We start from the raw sequence: 9,815 nt of genomic DNA, 5'->3' as shown, positions 1-9,815 counted from the left end.
GACGGGCCGTCAATTCCAAAAATAAATTTCTATGATCTTATCAAAGCCCCAAGAGTAAGCAATAGTTCCAATTTGAAATTGAGAATAATTATCGACACCAATGGAATCGAAATGTATGCCGATGAGGGACTAACAAGTATGAGCGCCCTTTTCTTTTCCGAAGACGGCATTGCATCAAAAATGAACATTCAAATTCATTCGGCTACGAATTCGTCTATGATTCAATTGAAAGAACTAAACGTGTATGAAATGAAAAGCATTTGGAACAATGACAACTAAAAATCGTGGACGCAAACGCAAATATTAATTCCTATTTCTTTAAGTTAAAATGTATTTCTCATATTAAAATAAATAATAAATAAAATTTAATAATACAGTTGTTTAATAGAATAGTTGATACTTGCTACTGACCTACTCTATTTGCTAGGGCGCATCAACCACGTCATCTTTTTCTTCAATGATAACGCAATGAATATAATGAGTAAAAGATTATGTATATCATTTAATTTTTAAATTACGTAATTGAATTTTTGGTAGTTCACACTGCGTGCAATGATAATTACATCAAAATATGTGTCGTTCTAAAAAGATCATGGTGTTATATAATTGATTTTGCTGTTTAGTAACTGCACAAATTTTATATTTAGAAAAATCAGAACAAGAGAAAATCGCGGAAAGAAGGTGACATTCTTCTTACCGATAAGAATGAATTTTGTATAAAATCACTGATGTCAATGTATGACATGATCTAGTCAATATTCACCTTCTTTCTTGATAGCATTATTTCGTAATGAGAAAAATTGTACTTCAATTTTAACTTGATTGAAACTTTTTAAGTTATTTCCGACAAAGTGTTTCGAATCGACATTTTTCTTATTGTGTTTTGGATGGTTTCGATTTCCAGTGCGGTTTATGATGAAGTATATCGACCTCAATTACATTATTCCCCTCCAAAAGGATGGTTAAGCGATCCAAATGGTTTAGTCTATGAAAATGGAATATATCATCAACATCATCCGAATACAACAAATGGAAAAAGTACGAACAATCATTAATCATTAAGTTACCAAGATCTATAATTCGCGTAATTTATTGGAATGGGAACTTGTGAGTGAATCCGGAGAATTCGATGGAGCGCATAATGGAAGATGGGAATGTCCTTCACTTTTACCTTTTAATGTCACGATCAATGGGTAAATCGATAAAAATGTGCTTAATTTTCGATTTTATGAATAAAAATTTCTTTTTCAGAACACAAGTTGAAAAATACGTTATGATAATCACTGTTACCGACTATCAAAACCCTGTGCACCAGAACTTCATAGTTTCCCACGATGGTGAAAAATTTACGAATGAAAACTCAAAAGACACAATATTATGGCTGGATCATGGACCGGATAGTTCAGCTGGCATTACATACAGTACATTGCCAGATGGTCGACGTATTTTTCTTAATTGGATGGGACGGTGTGAATATGCTGCAAATTCGTATCTCAGCGTTTGGAATGGACAAATGGGCATTCCTAGAGAATTAAAAATGGTAACAGTGAATGATCAAATTCGCCTGACATCATTGCCAATTCGTGAAATGAAATCTTTGAGAATCAACCCAGTTCACAAGCAAAACATTAATATCACGAATGAGTTCGTATATAAAATTGCCGACAGTGAAAAGAAGAAACATTTGGCTGATATTGAAAGATGACGAATTGAAGATTTCCTTTAAAGACTATGAATCAATTTTGGACCGATCGCGTTCAGGAAAAATCATTCCGAATTTCGATAAGTCGGGAATTGGAAACGGCACTTTTGATAATAAATACGACAAACCATCAGTGTGGGAATTAACTTTCAAGGATCTTTTCAAAGCCCCAAGTTATTGTTGTCTTATATTATATTGTTACACCGCTCTCACATTTTCAATGAACCTGTTTGCGTATACGTTAGGTAATCATAATCATATAATTAAAATCGCATTTTAGCATTCAGAATCAAAAAGAGATTAGTCGAAAATTCGACAACGATGTTTGTTTCATTTTGTTTCAGAAAGCTTAAAAATAGCGTGACTTTTTGGATTTTTATCAACTTTGGTAATCGTGAAGACATGCAAATGTGTTGCTCTTGTCATTCACGCTACTGCTTGCTTGATTCATGCTACGTAACATCGCTTCAACATGACATTTACAATGTATTTTTATCACATCAAAAATGATAATAAAGCACGCGAATATGCAATCGCAAAAATTGAGTGAAAAAACCATAATTTTCATGATAGATTGTAATTTGTTCAATTTTCGGTTTATTTTGTGTCTATTGCCTTCATATTTTTCTATTTTTCCATTTTTTCATTACCACAAGATGCGAATGAAATCGTTTTGAGAAAATATGATGTTATGATGTATTCTGAAAAGAATTTCCTTATAAATACAAACTTTTGAACTCTTATCGTTTTTTTGGTGTTTGCATGCCAACAGGCGTTTTATTTGTGCACATGAAACATGTTGCTTTCCACTTGCTTTGGTTTTTTACACGCTTACAAATCTGTTATATGAGTATTTTTCAAAAAAACATTTTAGAAACATTTCAATCGATTATTTTTGTTTACGGTATTCTAACAACTTAGCGATTTATGATGGCAAGATCAATTATGTGACAATTAACTGTTTTACAATGTAATCAATCATTTTCTTATTTTTTTTATTTTTTTCCAAAAATTATCTCAATGCTTTACGTAAATATGAAATGGCATTTTCATTCATTAAATGCCATCTTATAAGCAGTGTTTATCAAACACTCGACTCATACTCTTTTACTAAACAAATTCCCACCATTATCTAGGACAACGTTTCTTTTTTTGTCAAAAATTGATTTACTTCGACAGAAGAAACGACACTGATTATAAGTATCAATTTAGTTCATCAAACATTTCGTAAAAACTGAATCATATCTAGCTGGTGATAATGAAAATCACAAAGTCGATATCGGTGGATCCAAATCCAAGAGGTGAGAGAAAACTTCAATGGAAATATTCGTGCTATCGTGAGTATATTGATAGAGCTTGGCTGTTGCCAATTTTCGAAGCAAGTTTTAAATGTTAATTAATATCACATAAAAAGTGAATAACATTTTCTTGGATTCTAAATGAATAGTCAGCTCAGTACATATAACGTCTGGATTCTTTTCTACGAAAAACTTTCATCTCATATTTGAAACTGTGCCAAAGCAAAACAGAAAAATTGCAATTATTTTGTAATTTACGAAAAAGCACAACTTTTTAAAATTGATTCTGAATTTCTTTCCAACCAAGTCCAATGGCTGACTTTGGTTATGACATCGAACATTTCTGTGAAATCGATCCAAATATCCTGAACAACAAAGGAGTTTCCATTCCTTAATGAGAAATATTTAAAACATTTTGGATTTCATGCCAAATAAAGGTTCCGATAAATGTTCGTGGTTTTAAAATTCGGTGAAATAAGAAGAAAATTACATGGACTATTATATCTATGCGGATGGTAAAAAGAACAACAAATAATTGGGTGTCAAATTTCTGTGGTTCTTTTGATAAGTTTAACAATCAAGGTACAAAAACGAATATTTTTACACAACAAAAGGATAACCGGATTCGATGTGAATGTAGTAAGAATTCCCGAAGCACATTGAGTTTCTACCCGTAATTAGTAGAAATTCGCAAACGAGATACGTTTGATTGTGGTTCGTTCGCTTCAGAAGCTTTAAATTAAAATGTCATCGTTCATGTCAGGCGAAATATGTAATAAAATCACAATTACTTCCAAACTGATAAAGGTTTAAAAGTGTATACCACACACAAACCCAAATTCAATGACGAAAAGCAAATATGATAACGTTCTCTATTGTTTTATTTCAGAGAGCTTGTAAAAACAATGACACACCGGGTGCTTATCAATTTTGGGGATCTCGAACACCGAATTGATATTTAACTAAAAGTAAACTTGGCGAAAATGTCCCTGAGGAATTCAAACTGGCAGCAGTAAGCACAAACTTATGTTACGTACAGAAGTATAAGTTAATGACTTTTCCATCACTAATTTCAATGCACTACAACCAAGAGTAAAGTTTTATCGAAAATGAAAATGAAGCATGCAAAAGTACAATTGTTAAAGTTGACTGACACGATGAAATATTTTAATCAACCTGTTCTCCAAATGAAGAACACCGAAAACTAATGCTATTCATTTATTTTACTGCTGCAAAATAAACGCAACTGATGTCATTCTGGGAAAATACCATGCTTTTGAAAAGTACCTTATTCACAAAAATATCACAATTTGTTGCTTGCTTTTGGGAAGTTGTAGTAAAGAGGTCACGACAGGAATCTAATCGATTAACCGATTGCTTGTTTCAATAATTTCTCGTTTAATTAATTTTTGGTTGGCCAAAACTTTTTTGGTTTTTGATGTTCGTATGGTATGTGGGCAAACTTTTCTCATATTTTTAAAACTCTCAATTTTAATCGCATCGTTCATAACATGATTTTAACCTTATTTTTCGAGTAAAAGCCACTTTTCATGGTCTTTTCATGTTCGTTGAATATGGACTGTTTGTAGATATGGAAAGAAGATCTAAATTTATATGAAACGAAAACCATTCTATTAAAGACAATGCTCTAGTGTATTCAATATCTCTTATATTCATTGGTCGAATGACTTTGAAGCTTTCATTTATTATAAAAAGAAAAAACAATTTCTAATAACAACCAAGATAAATACTTTGCAGCTTGTAACCATATATATAAAAGATATGCATTCAATGACTATACATATGGTCCTATAATAAACGTTGAGTACTCTTAAATGCTAAGCTCTAAACAAATATACGTATATGTTGAACAATTTAATAGATAAAAATGCTTCATTTTTGGGCTTATCATTGAAATATGGAGCCAATAACCATCGTCAAGATACAACGTAGAAACGCTAATTACTTAATTAATTATTTTTGTAACAATATTTATCCTTGATTAGAAAATTGCAGGGTATTGAATGCCCAAAAGCGAAGCCAAAAGTTCACTCACAACAACAGTTTAACAATTTATTGAATATTGAGTGAACAACAACGGCCAGATATCAATAGGTTTGAATATGAGAACAGGATACGATGAAGAAAAATTAAAATGTCAACAAATTGAGTGTCAGGTATGAATATGATTGATGAAAATAAATCGCAAATTAAATAGTTATTGACCTTTTGTTTTTAATATTTTGAATATTTCTATTAATTTTTCAAGTTTTAATAAATCAGCGTATAAAATCGTTGAATTCACCTGTGAACCAACACACCGGTTTGCTAAGCACATTATGTCAAATCGAAGCGCTTAGATTAGGATCCTGGTTTCACATTAGTACACACTTTATACTACCCAGTTCATACGAACGACGCTCAGCGCATTCTTCATGAATGAAGATTTCAGCTCTGAAAATCAAATTGATGACCAATTATTTCATATTTTTATATGAAAAGGCATGAATTCAATGCTTCATTAACTTTCGGATTATATTATTTATTAAGAAAACTTACTGATAATTTTTGACTTTCTTTACAGCTGTTGGCTTTACTAAACCGCCAATTAACGAATTATAAAATGTTGTGGATTGATTTATGTCTGAAGTTATTGAGAAAACTGTAACTTTTTTTACTTATTCAATGGTGTAGCAATCTATATAATACGTCTGCATTGCATGGACTGACTCCACACAGTGATGCATTCTTGTTGTTATTTTTATAAACGACATCACTTTGTGACGGATAAAAGTTTATTATTTCTTTCATATGCGTGCAAATACCCTTCGATGTCCATCAATCAATTTCAACGAAACCAAAACAATCATTCGCGTTCATAACTTTGTAGCAAAATAGAATACATAAACGTATATGTCTAAAGACAGTCTAAATGCAATTTACTCCAATAATATTTCTATTTTAGTTTGTGATTAATTAGCACTCAAATTAAGTGCCTTACAATATAATCAATCATATGCACTTACAAAAAGAAAGTGTCTAGGCACTCTTATATGTGGTTTTTAAGATTCCATCGTAAATCTAATTCTTCGTATTGCCAAACTTGATTCGCATTACCGTAAATTTACGACGTAAATGGAAAGGTCGCTTAACGTAATAACGCATATTGGGTGATAAAATGTATGTCTTTTTCAATATTCATCACAAACCACTCAACTCATATCTTGTGACGCCCCAAAATTGATGTCGATTAACAAATAATTTGTTGTCATTACTTTTGAGCGTAAATCTAATTGAATTATTTGAATGAAATAATAAACACTTGAGAAAATTTATAATCTCATTGATATGTCAAAATATTAAATGATCTGATTTGAAAATGAATTGGGTATAAAAGGGGCAAAATTGTGGTGTTATTCTAACATTTGATCTTCAATTGCAACAATTTATATCCGTTTATTCAAGAAGGTGAATAATTATATCAACAACAATTATACTGAAATTGTACCAAACAACTCAAACATTTAAATTAATTAAACGTTTTTATGTGACTGAAAGTTTTCCGCTAAATACTTAACGCTCATTTCAACTTTTTATCTTACAGTCTGACGATTACGGGGAGCTGCTGGAAAATCAGTTATTTCAATTATGCAGGTTTTTAAATTTGTTTGTGTGGCAGAAACGTGCATTGCAGCCAACGGACGAGAAACATAGTGCAGTCATAAAACAAAAAATAAATTGGTATGAAAATGGTGTGTTTTATCAAATTTATCCGCGGTCGTTTAAAGACAGTGATGGCGATGGGATTGGGGACATTCGTGGTGTCATTCAAGAGTTGGACTGCTTGAAAGAATTGGGCATTGATGGAGCTTGGCTGTCGCCAATTTTTAAAGTGAGTACTGAGATCGAGATTCAATTCAAAGTAGACCCCCATCAGCCACCAAAAACCCTAGCAAATCGAAAGAATTTTTATCTCGAAATACCTTAGCAAAACGTGATTTTTTCGTTTTTTTTTGGAGATCACATTTTTGACGAAAATCCCTAGCAAATTGAAAGAATTTTTCGCGAAAAATCCTAGCAATTTTAAAGATTTTCTTCCATTTCTGAAGTTGATTAGCAAAAAAAAAAGGTCTTCACTTTCCAGTGAAAAATCCCTAGCAAATCGGAAGATTTCTCTGCTGCCAATCAATTCGAATTACAAATATGTGAACGTAGCGTCACAGAGAAAAACTCCGCGCAGCACATTAAATTTCTACAAGGAATTGGTTGAATTTCGTAAACGAGATACGTTTGCATACGGTTCATACACTTCACAAGCTTTGAATGAAAATGTTTTCGCATATTTTAGGTATTTATCACCTTGTAAACATCATTGTTGACTAAAAAAAATGGTGTTATGATGTGTGCTACACACCTCCAAAACTAAACTAAAGTGCTCATGACCTATATATGATAACACTTTTTATTGTTTTATTTCAGAGAGCTTGAAAATAGTGACACAAACTGGGTGCTTAACAATTTCGGGAATCTCGAACAACGAATTGATATGACTTAAAGTGAACTTGGCAAAAATATCCCCGAGGAACTCGAATTGGCAGCAGTAAGCACAGACTCATGTTTGGTAAAAGGGTAAGTGTTGTTAAATGTTTTTCTGTCAATTTTTCTAGTGCCATATTTAAAATTGCATCGAAAAAACAAACACAGTCGAAAAAGTCGACAGCTGTCAAAATATGGTCAATATTTTGTCGAATAGCATGCATGGTGCTTTTATTATTTTGTTTATTCCATTCGTTGGTAACAAGACAAACTTGTTATTTTATATTTATTTCATTTGCAGGCGAACAGTGAAAGCGACTGAAATTACTTTGGGAAAATACACCGCAATCATTTTGAAAGCGCCTCTTACATGAGTATAAAGTTAAAATAGCAAGGGAATTCTACCAAAATTTGAACACAAATTGCCCGCTATATACATTGCGTATTTAATTTTCTGAATACTCATCAATTACCGGAGCAATTAGCGAGATAAGTGCTTGTAATATATACCGAATATATGTAGCTTTAGATTTAACTATTTTTATTTATTCATCTTATGGTTCTTACTGTTTCCCAATTTTATATCTTAAGCACACTAAAAGTTGTAAAAGTTGAAAACAAACATAGAGTAGGTAATTGGCATTATAAAATAGTAATAAAAAGAGTATTTATTTATTTACGAGGGAAACCCCTTGAAATCTTTGAAAATACAATTTTTCTTGGCATAGATTCAATCCAAGTACAGATTTTGTTTCGGCCGAAGATGAAGAACGAAATTTTTTTTGAATTCAAGCAAAAAGATTACACTTCAAAAATGATGACAAAAACGTATAGGAAAAAGAATGGCCAAATATTTGATCATCATAAGGTTTGTATTAGGCGTTAAAATTAATTTTAGTATCGTTGTTTTCACTGAGTCGTTGAGAAAAAAATCAAGTTAACCAAGAATTGTTGGTTGAATACTGTGAATTATAGGAATGGAAAATTTCTTGTAATGATCAAAATAATATAAGATCATTAAATCATAACCATCTCATCTCATTTTTTACGTTTATCTCAATTGTTGGCGTCTTTTTGAGAGAAAATCCGCATAATAATATACCATATCATCGTATTCTATTCAATTGGAACACAGAAAAAATTCAAACAAAATAATATTCGTTGGTAATCCCATGGTAATTTTGGTTATCATAAAATAATGTTATAAAATTCAATTCTAATTGAATAATAAACGTTGTTAAATTGTTGTGCTTTAATTTCTTGTCATTCTTTGCCCGAATTGAGTAATACGATTGCCAAATATATTTGCGTTGAATGCTTTTTGGTGATGATTTGCAGAAACATCTGTATCTGTTTTTTTATCATCATAAAAGTAATTATAAAAATACAGATACAGATGTTTCTTTTTACTTGGGTAATTATCATTTCATTGGCAATCAAATGATATGGGGAGTAAAAAAAGAGATATTTGTGATAATAAAAGTCTTCATAGATGAATACTGAATAAAGACTATAAATAACACATTTGCTGAACAGTCAAAACAGATCTTCCACTGTGATAATAGCCATATACCATAAATTCAAATTCACTCAAACCAAAGATATACTTTTTTTTAAATATTAATTTGTTGTGAATACTGTTGGTCATTTTGACTCTTCATTGGATATTTTACTTTTAGTTCAATTCAATTTGTCAATGCGAATTGTGATAGAAAAAAAACGAAGCATTTTCACTTTCCAATAAACAAAGTTTTCAAAAATCAACTATAGATTGTTTAACGAGAAAATTAGAACGAAATGTTTCGAATCGATATTGTTCTTATCGTGTTTTGCATGGTTTCGATTTCTAGTGCGATTTATGATGAAGTATATCGACCTCAATTACATTATACCCCTCCAAAAGGATGGATAAGCGATCCAAATGGTTTAGTCTATGAAGATGGCATATATCATCTCTTCTATCAACATCATCCGAATTCAACAAAGGTCATAAGTAAGAACACTCAATAATTAACCAAAGAATTTTATATAATCGATTTATGCAATTTAGTACCTTTTTTATCATTATAAAAAACAGTGGAACAACATTGGGGTCATGCAATATCTTCGGATTTGATTCATTGGAAACCACTCGACACTGCGCTATATCCTCCAAGCAAAGACGTTGTTATGTTTTCTGGTGGCGCAATCTTTGACCACAACAATGTCACTGGGCTACAAACTAACCCCAACGTACCGACAATGATCTTGACGCCCACTGCAGCTCAATGGTCGTCACG

General features: G+C 31.6%; 1 protein-coding gene and 2 long non-coding RNA genes across 11 annotated transcripts in view; 2 read left to right on the top strand and 1 right to left on the bottom strand.

The window, feature by feature from the left end:
* LOC116341770 (calcium/calmodulin-dependent 3',5'-cyclic nucleotide phosphodiesterase 1-like) overlaps nt 1-9,815 on the bottom strand; it is an 83,106-nt gene that overhangs the window by 34,447 nt on the left and 38,844 nt on the right. The gene's annotated exons all lie outside the window — the stretch shown is intronic.
* On the top strand, nt 3,859-5,580 carry LOC116341772. The gene is made up of 3 exons (XR_004201190.1): nt 3,859-4,012; nt 5,007-5,177; nt 5,270-5,580. It is a non-coding gene; the product is annotated as an uncharacterized LOC116341772 (long non-coding RNA).
* LOC116341771 lies at nt 6,010-8,122 on the top strand. Its single transcript, XR_004201189.1, has 3 exons — nt 6,010-6,892; nt 7,480-7,629; nt 7,838-8,122. It is a non-coding gene; the product is annotated as an uncharacterized LOC116341771 (long non-coding RNA).

Source organism: Contarinia nasturtii, unplaced genomic scaffold, assembly GCF_009176525.2.
Source record: "Contarinia nasturtii isolate CC-2019 unplaced genomic scaffold, AAFC_CNas_1.1 Cnas_scaffold_745, whole genome shotgun sequence".
Classification (NCBI taxonomy): Eukaryota; Metazoa; Arthropoda; class Insecta; order Diptera; family Cecidomyiidae; genus Contarinia; species Contarinia nasturtii.
This window is presented reverse-complemented; position numbering and strand designations above follow the sequence as displayed.